Below are 16,289 nucleotides of genomic sequence, written 5' to 3' on the forward strand. Positions count from 1 at the left end.
GTTGTGAAGAATGGGAAAATAAAGGGAGGGAAGGCAGAAAGAAAAGAAGATGTGAGAAAATAGGATGCTTTCCATTTAAATGATGTTTTAGCATAAATCACACTTCTAAACCAAACTGCAGAAATAATTAATGAAACCAGTATCATTTTTCTTGTTTTATGATATGAGTTTCGTATAAACTGGGTCAAATGGTACTGTTTAGCAGTGACAAATCATTGTGAAATCTCTCATGCGGCAGGACAGGAAATGCTGAATTGTTTGAGTTGCTCAAGGTGCAACCAATACCTAGATTTCCAGTCTTGTATGTAATGATACAAAATAGATCCTATACACACAAACACAAATTATAAGAACCAGAGGCCAATTAATTCAAGTAAAAATGTAACTGTGAATAAATAGGGACAATCAAGAAAGGCTGAGTTGAAGACAATACATTGACCAATAGTCATTGGCATGAAGCTGATCAAATTGTTAAAGTCAATATGTAGTCCAGAGGAGGCCCAAGAGGAAAACAATGATGCCTTTATCTGGTTAGTGGTACAGCAGCAAAAAAGAAGAATTTATATGTCGACATTTATGTATTTCTTATAATCTGAAGACTGCTGTAATATATCTTGCTCTCTCCTCCTCTAGCCACTACTTTATAATTGCCAAGCTTCTTGAAAATAAAAAGTGTGAGAGTGATGGCTCACACTTGTAATCCCAGCACTGTTGGAAGCCAAGGCAGGAGGATCTCTTGAGGCCACGAGTTTGAGACCAGCCTGGGCAACATAGCAAGACCCTGTCTCCTAAACAAATTTTTTTTAAACATTAAAAAATAAATAAAAAAATTTGTCTACAATAATTATCTACACTTCTTGAACTCCAAACCCATATCATTCTGATTTCCTCTTGCGTTACTACCCTAAATGGCCACAATAATACCCTAACTGCCAAATCTATTGAACATTTATCTGAATCAATCTTTGATATTTGACTTTGTTGACAGCTACTTCCTTCTCAAAGCTCTGTCTTCCAGGATTTCTGTTCAACCTTTCTTCCCATGTTATTCCACTGAAGCCTATGTGTAGAGCACCTGGCAAAGTATTTGTCACAGAGAAGATGCTAGGTACATGTCCTCTCCTCTCATTCCACCTTCCATTTCAACTTTAGTGTCCTACAGGATCTTGCTGTCAGTCCTCTTGTCACTTGCTTTCCTTGAGCAAAATAAAAATTTCACACAAGCATGTCTTTTGTCATTCTCTACACTATTTCTTGTTAAAGAATTTAAATTTCCTGTCTTTACCACATCTCTAGCTTATTAACTTACATTTAAATTATGAACCACTACAAGAAATAGATTTAGCTCTGCTGCTTGGAGCCTAGTTAATTACCCTTCATTTATTATCATTCACTTTTTATTTAGACTCTCAGGTTAAATATGGATAATAACAACACCATCAGCTGGATTTTTCAATATAGTGAAAATCTAGCAAACTGATTACGTTGATTGGTTAAGGTTCTCAAAGTGATCAAGCTAGTAGCCTCCTGCAGAGAAACAATCTCAGTATTTTTTTATTTTTAAAGTAACATGGAACTTAATTGCATTTCCTGTATTAAATGACTGTCTCTCATTTTGTGCTGTTTCCCTGTTAAGACAGATGTTATCATTCCCACCCAACTTTTTTTTTTCAAATTAATGAGTACTTCTTATTTGTTTAATATTATTTTTTAACTTTTAAGTTCAGAGGGACAAGTGCAGGTTTTTGTTTTGTTTTGTTTTGTTTTGTTTACGTAGGTAAACTTGTGTCATGGGGTTTTGTTGTACAGATTATTTTATCACTCAGGTACTAAGCCTAGTAACCATTAGTTATTTTTCCCAATCCTCTCCTTCCTCCCACCCTCCACCTTCAAAAGGCCCCAGTGTGTGTTGTTCTCCTCTATGTGTCCATGCATTCTCATCATCTAGTCCCCACTTATAAGTGCAAGAATGCAGTATTTGGTTTTCTGTTCCTGAATTAGTTTGCTAAGGGTAATGACCTCTAACTCCATCTGTGTCCATGCAAAGGACATGATCTTGTTCCTTTTTTATGGTTGCATAGTATTCCATAGTGTATATGTACCACATTTCCTTCATCCAATCTATCGTTGATAGGCTAGGTGGATTCCTTGTGCTTGTTATTGTGAATAGTGGTACAACGAACATGCACATGCATGTGTCTTTGTAATATAGTGATGTATATTCCTTTGGGTATATATCCAGTAATGGGATTGCTGATGTGAATGATATTTCTGTTTTCAGGTCTTTGAGGAATTGCCACACTGTCTTCCACAATGGTTAAACTAAGCTATACTTCCACCAATAGTGTACAAGCATTCCCTTTACTCCATAGCTTTGCCAGTGTCTGTTACTTTTTGACTTCTTAATCATAGCCATTCTGACTGGTGTGAAATGGTATCTTATTGTGGTTTTTATTTGCATTTCTCTAATAATCAGTGAGGTTGAGCTATTCTTCATATGTTTGTTGGCTGCATGTATGTCTTCTTTTGAAAAATGTATGTTCATGTCCTTTACCCACTTTTTTATGGAGTTTTCTTGTAAATGTGTTTAAGTTCCTTATAAATGCTGAATATTAGACCTTTGTCAGATACATAGTTTGCAAAAATTTTCTCCCATTCTGTAGGTTGTTGCTAGTTTCTTTTTCTATGCAGAAGCTTTTTAGTTTAATTTGGTCTCATTTGTCAATTTTTGCTTTTGTTGCAATTGCTTTTCTCGTCTTTATCATGAAATCTTTGCCCATACCTATGTACTGAATGGTATTGCCTATGTTGTCTTCAAGGGTTTTTATAGTTTGTATATGGTGTAAGAAAGGGGTCCGTTTACAATTTTCTGAATATGACTAGCCAGTTATCTCAGCATTATTTATTGAATAAGGAATCCTTTCCCCATTGCTTGTTTTTGTCACGTTTGGCAAAGATCAGATAGTTGTAGGTGTGTGGTCTTTTTTGGGGGGTTCTCTATTCTGTTCTATTTGTCTATGTGTCTGTTTTTGTATCAGTACCATGCTGTTTTGGTTACTGTAGCCTTGTAGTATATTTTGAAGTTGGGTAGCATGATGCCTCCAGCTTCCCAACCCAACTTTTTACTTTTCATACCTACTCAATATGTTTTCAATTCTATTGGACAAGTGAATCTTTTGGATATGGCATATTGTATGAGATTTGGAGTTCAGTAAAATTGACTTAAAACTTCAGTTTCCTCATTTGTTAAATGATCCTAACAATGTTATATGGTCTTAAGGACTGAAGTCATTAACAGCTATGTGTTAGCATCATGTCTTCCACATGGAAAATAAACTCAAAGTTTAATAGTCCTGTATTTTTTGCCTTTGTTCCTTCCACATAGAGGCAATATGCTGTACACTTCTTTTATGTAACACAGAGTCCCAGGTTGTGTCAGGAAAAAAACTCCACTACCTGGAACGGGAATGGAAGGAAGCCATGCAAGTTTATTGGGGTTTATGTATGGAAGACACTTTTATTGGGGATAGTAAAAGAGAAAAGGCAATGAGATCATGCTTAGGTTGGACTTTGATGGAGTTGAGAATGACTAATTTGCTAAAAAATAGTGGGACCTAGCATAAGTCAGCATGGTGGGGACAGATGAAAAGTTCAGCAGCTTGCTATTTAAAATGGAGGAAGAGACCAGATATTATGTTTTGTTACCCAACTTGACATTGGTCAGGTTATAGTCAAATGGACAAAACTATAGCATATAAAATAGTCATCAGTAGAAAAAGTATACTCTATTTATTTATCTTTTGAAATTTTATTTCTAATAATTTAGAAATCATTTATCAGTTGACCAGCCTTACTATATGTGCTTTTGATGAAATCTTGTAAGTTTTCCACATTATTTTAGGTTTGAAAATTAGAGTATTAATCAAATCATTAGATTGGATACAGGTATTTTGATGTCCCTGGGTTCTTTGAAGTTGGCATAATTTAAGGTGAACTGCTGTTCATATCTCCTCTCCCATTCTCTGTTATTTATATAGACATCCTAAATTAAAACAGAAATGGTACACTGAATCCCAAATGTCCTAGAAATGCTGTATATGCCACCTATAAGCATCTTTGAATCATATCTTAATTTTCTGATGGACTCAGGCCTTTGATCCTATTAAGAATTCAGCACAAGAGACCACTCAGGAAGAGCCAAAGTGCTTTCTGTTGGGGTTCATGCATCATCAACCAAATTGTCAGCTAAGTTCTCATTGCAGAATCTTTATTACTGGCAATGATGAAAGAGACAGAAAGAACACAGCTTGAATCTCAGATCTCTGTATGAAAATTCAGATCAGGTATTGAAAATATTCTTTTACCTTATAAATGAAGCAAGTGTAGATATATCTGTGATTAACTGAAATTAGAAAACCCTGTAATGTCATAGTTTACTTACTTTTTCAGCCTGAAATCCAACTGTGACTACTGATCCTAGTTCCTGTTCTGTCATCATAGTGCCAACTTTCTTAACCAAAGGAACAATAGAGTCAAACTAGATAACATGGTTTGAAATGGAAAAAGTCAGCATCTTCCCCCAAATCAGTAAAGTCTGTAATGCTTATCAAAGATAGAGAATAAATGATGTAGCAATGAGTGTGGGAATCAAAGGACTGTCACCAATTGAAGGCATTTATTGGTAATTAAGATGAAGGAGCATGGGTTGATTGGAATTTGTTATAAAATTTTCATGGCAGCAGGATTGGTGTGAACTAACATCATCAGTATTAGAGCTATTGCTACTTCTCTATCATAAGGTAGTGACAGATAATTAATAAACTTGATTAACTATGAAATTATGTCTGCTTAGGTTTTTGCATATGGCTTGACTATATTTTAAAGTAATCAAAGTGATTTTCAACTGATAAAAATACACCACAAGACATCTCTTCTTACTGAAAGATCCATTTTCAGTCAATCTGAGTATGAAAGTTCTTCAGAAGATGGAGTAAATCTATAGACTGGTTTGGAGATTCTTACCCTTGTTTCATTCTCTTCACCAGCCTACACAGAGAGATTGGAAGAAAGCAGACAGACCTCTGTGAACACGACAGCTTATTGCTATCATTAAGTGCTTTCTGTTATCTGAAAAAAAATTGCGAAAATAAAAGAAAACAGATATGTCTTTACGGTCACTGAGATTTTAATCACAGAAGTCAAATATATGGCACAGAAGAGTTGAAACATTAACTGGAACAATTTTGATAAATGCAGTTGGATTAAATTGTACACAATATAAGGTAGAGATGTGGATGTCATGGTGTGAGAAAGACAGCAATCAATCCTCTACACTTTGGACTAACGAAAGAAGAAGAAAGAGGCCATATACATTGAAAGTACCTTGACATAAATATGTGGACAATTATTTCTTCTTTGATTTTCTTTTTCTTATCCCTAGAAACCTTTCTCTTTTAATGTGGAAATTTCTGTCTATCTCTGTGTTTCAAGAGCAGCAGGAGGTAGAACAATATGAGAAATATGTGGAAGGGTCATTGGGTGAAAAAAAGAGCCAATTTGAGCATGGAACACCTACTGGGGTCAAAGAGAATAATGGGATGTAATTGAACGACATCCTAGGGAGATGAAGCAAGAAGAGCAACCCACCCAAAGATACTTTTCCTCATATTTGATAATAGAGAACCTCTGCACATATGAAAGTAAATGCTGTTGGTTTATAGAAAGATCTATATGTGTGTAAACATTTTTGATCCACTTTCAGAATGGCCACCGATTTTCATCTACAGTGGTTTCATTAGCATTCCATTTTAGACATACTACTTTTTAGCTCAGAGATTATACATGTTTGCCTGTGACAAAATCCAATTCCCAACCCCCAAACGAATAAACAAACAAATGAAATAATCCATAAAAACTCAACAGTGAAGAATACTCTCCAAAGCCTATAAACTAATTCATTGTCTTTTATTTATTAGCATAATGAAAAAAAATTCTCAGTTGCTTATGGAATTACAAGAATAAAAATCAGAAAAATCATGTGAGTAATTACACATAGAAGGAATTCAAATCTATGCTGTGTTGGAGCTAGCAATGGCTTGTAAAAGCCAATTGTTAAATTTTCAGTAATTTTGCAAGCTGGTTGACATCATGTTGGTAGCTGAAATCAGCCATGGTGAGATGGAAATTGGCAAATGCTACAAATCAGAACTTTTTTTGCTACCTGAGAAAGCCAATTTTTAAATATGTATTTGTGTATCACCAGATTCAATCAAATCAATGCAATTTTTTTTTCGCCAATTTCTTCAGCTAGTTTTCCCTTAGGTTAATAGCATGACATACAATGGTGCTTTTCAAATCTCTCTCTTTTTTAACACAAGGAAATTTTTCCAAGCAAAATCTTACATGGAAACTTATATAACCAATAAAGACAGATATGCTCTTATTGAAGTAAATGGGGGAAGAGTTTGTCATTCCCTAGCCTCCCTCCGTCCTATAAGCTACCAACCAAATGATCCTCTGAAACCCCACCTGCACTCTGGAAGCCATATTTATAACAATTGATAAAAAGGAAAGAACAAAAGTTAGAAAACAAAGACACAAGGAATTATGGTCCCAGTTTTGACTTTAAGCAACCACTTCAGACCTTGATTTCTTTTTCGTAAAGTGAGGAGTTTAGACAAAGGACATTAGAATTCTCCAAGCTATAAAACTTTGTGTTTCTCTGATTTAAAGATTCATGAATGTTCCATGAAAATAATTTTTAAAATTTGACTTAAAATTAAAGATAAATTCTACTTCAAGTCAGTACTCTCATATACTTTCATCTAACTTCTAGGGAAATTATTTTTGCATTTAAATTAATTTGCAATTGCCACATACTTGCAGCTAGACTCACAAAAGTGATAATCTTGCCAATGTCTACACAAAGCTGCTAACATTTTTACCAACAAATATTCTCATTATATTGGTGCAGACCTAGCCAAACAAGACAAATTATCCTTCTTCACATCCATATTTGCTCTATGCAGTGCTGGCAGCACCAATCTTGGTTGTTTACTGACTTCTTTTTATGCATTACTTTACACTAAACTCTCCTACTTCTACACCCTGTCCTTGATGATACTCTCTTCAGAGGCAATATGAGTCATATTAGTAGAAGAAGAGCTGAACGGTTCTGGAGTGGGTTTCCATTGCTAGACTATTTGGAGGTGGTGAAAACAAAATCTGCAAAGTACAATGATAAGTTTGCCCCAGCAGAAGCAATTCTGAAAGCCGAAACAGGTATGTCATGTGTGGGTATGTAAATGTGTAGGTATATGTACATACTGATAGGCTCATAATTGTCCAAAAGAACTATTTCAAAAGCAAGCGATAATATGTCTACCCATCTTTCAACTATCTAGGCATAGATTAATAAGTATGTGGACCAACTAAATGAAAATATATAATAATATAATAGCATATTTATAAAAATTATTACTACTATAAATCAATTAAAACAGCTACATATAAGGATCTATTGTTCAGAACTAGAAAGTAACTGTTAGGGTCTTGGCAGTTGCTATGGTCTGAATGTTTGCAACCTTCAAAATTAATATACTGAAATTCTAACCCACAAGGTGATGGTATTACATGGCGGGGCCTCTGGGAGGTTATTAGACCATGAGGGCAGAGCTGTCATGATTGAGATTAGTGCCCTTAAAAAAAAGACTGCCAGCTGGGTGTGGTGGTTCACACCTGTAATCCCAGCACTTTGGGAGGCCAGGGTGGGTGGATCACCTGAGGTCAGGAGTTCGAGACCATTGAGACCAGCCTGACCTATATGGTGAAACTCTGTCTCTACTAAAAATACAAAAAAAAAAAAAAAAATTAGTTGGGTGTGGTGGTGGGCACCTGTAATCCCAGATACTCAGGAGGCTGAGGCAGGAGAATGACTTGAACCTGGGAGGCCGGAGGTTGCAGTGAGCCAAGATCACGCCATTGCGCCATCGTACTCCAGCCTGGGTGACACAGTGAGACTCTGTCTCAAAAACAAACAAACAAACAAACAAAAACTGCCAAGGGCTAGGTAGCCCCTTCCACCTTGTGAGGACAGAGTGGGAAGATTCCATTATGAGAAAGCAGGTCTTTACCTGACATTGAAACTGCTGGTGACTTGACCTTGGATTTCTTAACCTCCAAAACTCTGAGAAAAAAAAACTTCTGTGATTTTTAAGCCTCCAAGTTTGTGGAAGTTTGTTATAGTAGCCCAAATATACTAGGAAAGCAGTAACAATAGTACACTTATAGAAAGTGTTTGAAGAGATTTTAAATAAAAAGGCTATTTTTAAATGTCTGGGCAGCATTAAGGGAAAGCAATAAAAAGTGGTGAAGCACTCAGGGCTAATGACAGAGAGCAGCTTTTACCAACCCATGGCCTAACTGGACAGGAGAAGGGAAATATTACCAGATCCTGGAGAGATTAACCCTATAGTAAGAGAAGGCCACCTGCTGCGAGCTGTAATATTTGGAAAAGGGGTGTAGCTGCCAGTTAACTCTTTGGGAAGAAGTTATCATAGTAAATACCCTGACCTCTTTCTCCTCCGACCCTCTAATCTCCTATTGGTGCCTCCCATTGGCTAAAACCAACCAAAACCAAGAGAGCAAGAAAACCTATTGACCCAGACATAAAGCCAACTTCCTGGGGCACAGATAAAGGTGAAAAGGGTAGAGAGAGGAATCGGCAAGGAAAATTGAGAATATCCACCACAGTAACCAATAGTTTCTACTTTTGGTCTACTGGAAAGTAAGAACACCCTTTCACCTTTATTCATTAATTCATTAATTCAATCTATATTTAGCACTTACTCTATACCAGACACTGTTCACAGTTTTAATTTTACAGCAGTGAACAAAACAAAGGTTTTGTCCTCAGGAAGAAAAAAGAGACAAGAAAAAATAAGTAAATAGTCAAAACAATTTCAGATAGTGTTAATACTAAAAAATAAAATGAAGAAGCATGATAGAATTATCACAGTGGGGGTATGGAGCTTCTTCAGGTAATGTGGGTAAGAAAGGCCTATTGGAGGAGGTGATCATTGAACTATGATATCATGATGAGAAGACATGAACTATGATAATAACTGAGGAAAGAGAATCCTAGGCAAAGGGAAAAGTGACTTTAAGGGCCATGAAGCAGGAACAAGGTTTTCATATTAGAAGAAGAAAAAGAGAGTAAGCCTGGTTAGGACACAGAGAACTTAGTATCAAATGAGTCTGGAGTATAGGGGAAAGGCATTGTGAAGGATGTTTCCATTATGTACGGCTGCACATGTAGCTACTACAAACATAATAGCTTAATATAACAATTTATTATTATTCTCTTATATTATTATTTATATCCTGGCTCCTGTTCATGAGCCAGGAATTTGAGCAGGCCCTGGTTCAATAATTTTTCTTCTCTGTATGGTGTTAGTTGAAGACATTTGATAGTGTTCATCTGGTGGCTGGGCTGGACTGAATTGTCAAAGAAGGCTCTAGAATCCCTGGTGTATAGGTGCTTCTCTTCATGGCCTCTATCTATTCCCATGACTACTTTCAGCTTCCTTAGAGCATGGTGGTCTCAGGGTAGTCAGACTTACATGGAAGCTGGCTTCCACTCAGGAAGAAGCAGAATCTGCTAGACCTCTTGTGATCTAAGTTTGAAAGTCCCAGAACGTCATTTCTGTTGCATCTTATCAGTCAAAGCAAGTCACAGGGCCAACTCAATTTCAAGCAGAGGGAAATAGACTCTAGCTCTTGATTGATTGTTGCAATCTTTGGAAACCACCTATCATAAAGTCTCTTGTAGGCCATAGTAATGTGTTTGGATTATAATCCAAGTACAGTGAGAAGCCATAGGAAGTTTTAATCAAGGGAGTGATTTTATTTTATTTAAGCTTTAAAAGTAATACTCTGGCATCTGTGGAGAATGGACTCTAGTGTTGCAAGAGTACAATTTGAAAGAGCAGTTAGGAGTCTACTGTGGCAGACAAAGAGAAAGATTATGATGGCTTTTACCAGGATAGTGTTGGCAGATGTAGTGAAATATGGATAGATTTGGAATATATTTGAGAAGTAGAGCTAAGAAGACTTGCTGATGGATTTACTGTGTGAAGTGAGAGAAAAAGAAGACTCGGAGGGACTCTGAAGACTTTAAATAAAGTAAATGGGTTTACACAGTCTCAGGTATTTCTTCATAGCAGTGTGAGAATGGACTAATACAGTGGTTGGTAGGGAGAGTAGGAGACCTTTTAAATAACTCAGTATATCTACCACTCAGTTCTACAGTTGGCAAAAAAAACCTTTAATTTGCTCTCCTTCCCTCCACCTCTTCCCCAAACTTCCTCATCTCTCTGGATGGCACCATGGTCTCTGCTTTCAGATCAAAAACTTGGAGTCTTTTTGTTGGTGCATGTTTGGGGCCTCAGGGTTGGTTAGGCATCAAAAGGGGGAAGAGCATTACAGACTTTTGTCAGCCATACTTGTAGTTACTTTGGTGATACTGTTTCCTCAAAAACATTGTAGGCATTTCGTCAATTATTTCTCACTATATTAACCACCTCCATGATTCAATTACCTCCCACCAGCTTCCCCCCCCCATGACAATTCAAGATGAAATTTGTGTGGGAACACAGCCAAACAATATAATTCCACTGCTTACCCCTCCAAAATCATGCCCTCACATTTCAAAGCCCCTTATAAAACTTGATCTTGTGAGAACTCACTCACTATCAAAAGAACAGCATGGGGGTAACCACCATATTAACTCATAAAGAGATTGTCTTTACCTAGATCTTTAAGAGCAGTTTTATTGCGATATAATTCACATAAGATAAATTCACTTAAATTGAATATTATCAAAATTAAAATCTTTTTGATACAATTCATACAATCAAGAAAGTAAAAATAAAATCTACAGAATGGGTGAAAATATTTGCAAATCACATATCTGATAAGGCAGTTGTCCCTAACCTTTTTGGCACCAGGGACTGGTTTCATGGAAGACAATTGTAGTTTCCATAATCAATTTTTCCACAAACGGTGGGTGGTAGTGGGGTGGGGGCCAGATGGTTCTGGGATGAAACTGTTTCATCTCAGATCATCAGGCATTAGGGTGTTATAAAGAGTGCACAACCCAGATCCCTCACATATGCAGTTCACAATAGCGTTTCATGCTCCTATGAGAATCTAATGCCACCGCTGATCTCACAGGACACAGAGCTCAGGTGGTAATGCTTGCTCACCCACTGCTCACCTCCTGTTCTGTGGTCAAGTTCCTAACAGGCCATGGACTGGTACCAGTCTGCCCCTGGGGTTTGGGGATCCATGTGATAAGAAACTTGAATCTAGAATATATAAGAAACTCTTTCAACTCAATAATAAAAAGACAAGTAACGAATTTAAAATGGGCAAAGAATTTGAATAGACATTTCTCCAGAGAAGATATTTGTCTGTTTTTCACTTCTCACTCATTCTTTTCGGTGTCTTATCTAAGAAGTTGGGTCTATGATCCACTTAGAGTTGATTTTTGTGTATAGAGTAAGCATGGAGTGCAACTTCATTCTTGTGCATGTGGATATACAATTGTCCCAACATCATTTTGCCAAAAATACTATTCCTTTCCCATGAAATTGCTCTAACACCTTTGTTAAAAATCAACTGACCATAAACATGTGGATTGATTTCCGGACTCTCAATTCTGTTCCTTTAGTCTGTTGGTCTATCTTTAAGTCAGTCCCATATTGTCTCAGTTACTGTAGCTTTGTAGTAGTTTTGAAATCAAGAAGTATGAATCCTCCAGCCTGGTTTTTTTTTGGTCAAGACTGCTTTGACTATTCTGCATCTCTTGCATTTCCACATGAATTTTAGGATAAATTTATCACTTTTGGCAAAAAAAAAAACAGCTGGAATTTTGATATGATTTGTATAAAATTTATAGATAAATTTGGGAGAAATCCAACTAAATAAAATTTTGCCCTGTAATTCATGAATGCTGAATTTTTTTAAAATTTTATTTAGGTCTTCTTTAATTTATTTCAACAATATTCTGCAGGTTTCAGAATACAATTCCTATACTTACTTTGTTAAATTTATTTCTAAGTGTTTTTTTTCTTGATGCTATTGTAAATGAAATTGTTTACTTAATTTTCAGATTGTTCCCTGATAGGATATAAAAATATATGACCTATGTACTCACAGAAATTTAAAAAAAATAAAATTTGTAAAAGAGCTTAATAAAAACAACAAAATAAAAATAAAAATACAGTTGATGTTTGCAAATTAAACTTGTATTCTGCAACTATATTGAACTCATTATTAGCCATAAATTTTTTGGTGGATGCCTTAGGATTTTCTGTATACAAGATCATGTCATCTGCAAAGAAAGACAATTTTACCTTTTCCTTTCCAATACGGATGTTTGATTTATTTTTCTTGCCTATATGTCCTGGCTAGAACTTCCAGTATAATGTTCAATAGAGATAGTGAGAACAGATATTCTTGCCTTGCTCCTGATCTTAGAGGGAAAGCATTCAGTCTGTCACCTTTAACTATGATATTAGCTGTGGGTTTTTTCCTAGCTGTTCTCTATCGGGTTGAGAAAATTGCCTTTTATTCCTAGTTTGTTGTTTTCATCATGAAACAAAAAATTGGATTTTGAGATGATTATACACTTTTGCCATTTATTAATATGGTGTATTAAATTAATTGATTTTTGGATATTAAATTGGCCTTGCATTCCTGGGATAAATCATGCTCGGTCATGGTGTATAAATCTTTTCATATGTTGCTGGATTTGGTTTGCTAGTATGTTCTTTAGGATTTTTCTATCTTTATAAAATATCCTGTCTGTAGCATTCTTTATAAGTGATGTCTTTGTCTGGTTTTGGTAGCAGGATAACACCGTTCTCATAGAATGAATTGAGAAGTATTCCCTCCATCTCTATTTTTTTTAAAAGTGTTTTTGAAGACATAGGGTTCATTCTTCTTTAAACACTTGGTATAATTAACCAGTGAAACTGGGTCCTGGGCTTTTGTGGGAACGTCTTTTTTTATTATTATTATTACTAATTAACTTTGTTTACTTGTTATAGTTATATTCAGATTTTCTATTTATCCTTGAGCCAATCTTGGTAGTTTGTATCTTTTTTAGGAATATGTCCATTTCACCTAGGTTATCTAATTTGTTGACATAGAGTTTTTCATAGTTTCTCTATAATCCCTTCTCTCCCCTATTAACGTTGGTGTCTTCTCTTTCATTCCTGACTTTAGTAATTTGAGTCTTCTGTCTCTCTCTCCCTCTCTCTCTCTCGGTAAGTCTAGCCAAAGGTTTGTCAGTATTTTAAAATCTTCTCAAAGAACCAAAATTGATATTTGCATACATGTTTAAGTCTAACTTCTCTAATCTTTCACTTCCTAGAATGTTAATGCTTCTCATCCCCCTCTCTCTAAACATAAAGACAGATTCGGTTAATTTAGGAGTAGAATGAACAACTAACACAACACTGAAAATCTAAGATTTTTGCTTACTTAATGTAGGCAGTTTCAGGCTAGTGTGATACTCCATTATTATAACTCCATTTTCTATTATCTGATTGCTTAGCCATTTTCAAAAGTTGACCCATTTGGCTACTTGAGCCCTTTCACCATGGCAGCATTCCAGCCAGCACATCCGTATTCTGGTCAGCAGAAAATAGACTAGCATTTTCACTCCTTTTAAGACTTCCCCAATTGTCGTGTACCATTTTCACTTACAACCCTGTGGCCTAATTCTACTATTTGGACACACTGAACAACAAAGAGGCTTGGAATTGCCATTGATTTATGGTGTTTCCCTTGCCCAAATAAAATTCTGACCTCCAATTATTGAGGAAACAAGGAAACAATACTTATTGAAGGATAAAACCTTGTAAAAAAAGTATGTTGTAATATTTAGTGTATGTATATATTTTGAATTTATAGGAAAATTTACTCTATGCCTTGTTCAATATTCTGCTTTTTATATTTAATAGCATTTAGGAAAATAATTATAAATAAACCAATACTCTTCATATATGTATATGTGTACATATGTATAATATATAGTGTGTGTGTGTTTTAGACATGATTATGAGACTGAACACTTGTGATTTATTCTCCCTTTTTTTTTAGTATACTTTATGTTCTAGGGTACATATGCACAAAGTGCAGGTTTTTTACATATGTATACATGTGCCATGTTGGTGTGCTGCACCCATTAACTCATCATTTACATCAGGTATATCTCCTAATCTATCCCTCCCCACTTCCCCCACCCCACAATAGGCCCCGGTGTGTGATGTTCCCCTTCCCGTGTCCAAGTGATCTCATTGTTCAATTCCCACCTATGAGAGAGAACATGCAGTGTTTAGTTTACTGTTCTTGCGATAGTTTGCTGAGAATGATGGTTTCCAGCTGCATCCATGTTATTCTCCCTTCTTCTGTCAGTAAGAATCAGAATACTCTCATTCCTGATTCTCTCTTTGGAGATGAAAAGGATTTTTCATATGCTCTATAATCATTTAAAGTACTGATTCTCAGATGGTTGTATAAATGAGTCACCTAGGATATTTATTTTTAAAATGTACATTCCAGGTTCTATCCCAAGAGAGCCTTATTCAGTAGGTCTAGTGTAGAGCCAGAAGCTTGAATTTTAAATAAGAACCCCAGGTTGTTCTGGCCACAGTTTTTGAGAAATTCACTGAGTTAGGGAATGTGGTGGCCAGCTTTTTCATTAACATAAAATGGATTTAGCAAGGAAGACACATGCTTTCCTCCTCTCTACGGACTCTTGAATATGATTTTTTTCATTGCTTATAATGAAGCCTGTCTGCCTAGTTGCTTTAAAGCAAAACTTTAAAGATATCATTATGTTAGTTAAATGATTTATGAAAGCAGTGAAAGCAAAGATGGAGAAGGGTAGGTCTCCTTATTCTACTTATAGACAGATAATCTATATTGTTCTTGGTTGAGTATAGCCGTTATAATGGAATGATCAAAGCATTGTCTTTTTTTGGAAAGATCAAACCATTTTCTTACTGTGACAAAACTTATATCTCTCAATTCAGTCTTTGAGATGTATCTCATCCAACTCTCCTACACGAACAGAATTTTCCAATTAGAATCAACACCAGATCTCAGCATGGGGTTTTATTATAGATGCATAGATACTATTTTCACAGGTAATTCTGGGAACTTCTTGAAACTCTCTATCAATGAGCTGTGATGAGGATGAAGTTTGAGCAGAAATGTAAATTTTGTGATCTGATTAAAATTAAATAAAAAGTTTATTAATTCTATTTACCATGTGAGCAGTAGATTTAAATGAACTTAAAAGTAGATTCTTTAACATTACTTTAGTTTCAGGAGTATATATGCAGGTTTGATAAATAGGTAAATTGTGTGTCATCTGGAGTTGGGGTACAGATTATTTCATCACCCAGGTAATAAGCATAGTACCCAATAGGGAGTTTTTTTATCCTCTCCCTCCTCCCACCTTCCACTCTTAAGTGCATGTGTCCATGTGTACTCAATGTTTAACTCCTACTTATAAGCGAGAACATGCAGTATCTGGTTTTCTGTTCCTGCATTAGTTCCCTTAAGATAATGGCCTCCATTTCCATCCATGTTGCTGTAAAGCACATGATCTTGTTCTCTTTTATGACTGTGTAGTATTCCATGGTTTATATATACCGCATTTTCTTTACCAAGTTTATCATTGATGGGCATTTAGGTTGATCCCATGTCTTTGTTATTGTGAATAGTGCTGCAGTGAATATACAAGTGCATGTGTCCTTTTGGTATAACTATTTATTTTCCTTCAGATATATACCTAGTAATGGGATTGCTGGGTTGAAGGGTAGTTTTGTTTTAAGTTCTTTGAGAAATCACTAAACTGCTTTCCACAATGGCTGAACTAATTTATATTCCCACCAGCAGTGTTTAAGTGTCCCCTTTCCTCCACAATCCTGCCAGCATCTATTATTTTTGTTAACTTTTTAATAATAGCCATCTGACTGGTATGAAACGGTATCTCATTGTGGTTTTGATTTACATTTCTCTAACGATTAGTGATGATGAGCATTTTTTCATATGCTTGTTGGCCACATGCATGTCTTCTTTTAAAAAGTGTCTGTTTATATACTTTGCCCATTTTGTAATGGGGTTATTTTTTGTTTGTTAATTTAAGTTCCTTACAGATTCTGGATATTAAACCGTTGCTGGCTGCATAGTTTGAAAATATTATCTCCCAT

The sequence above is a fragment of the Macaca mulatta genome, chromosome X, assembly GCF_049350105.2.
Source record: "Macaca mulatta isolate MMU2019108-1 chromosome X, T2T-MMU8v2.0, whole genome shotgun sequence".
Taxonomy (NCBI): domain Eukaryota; kingdom Metazoa; phylum Chordata; class Mammalia; order Primates; family Cercopithecidae; genus Macaca; species Macaca mulatta.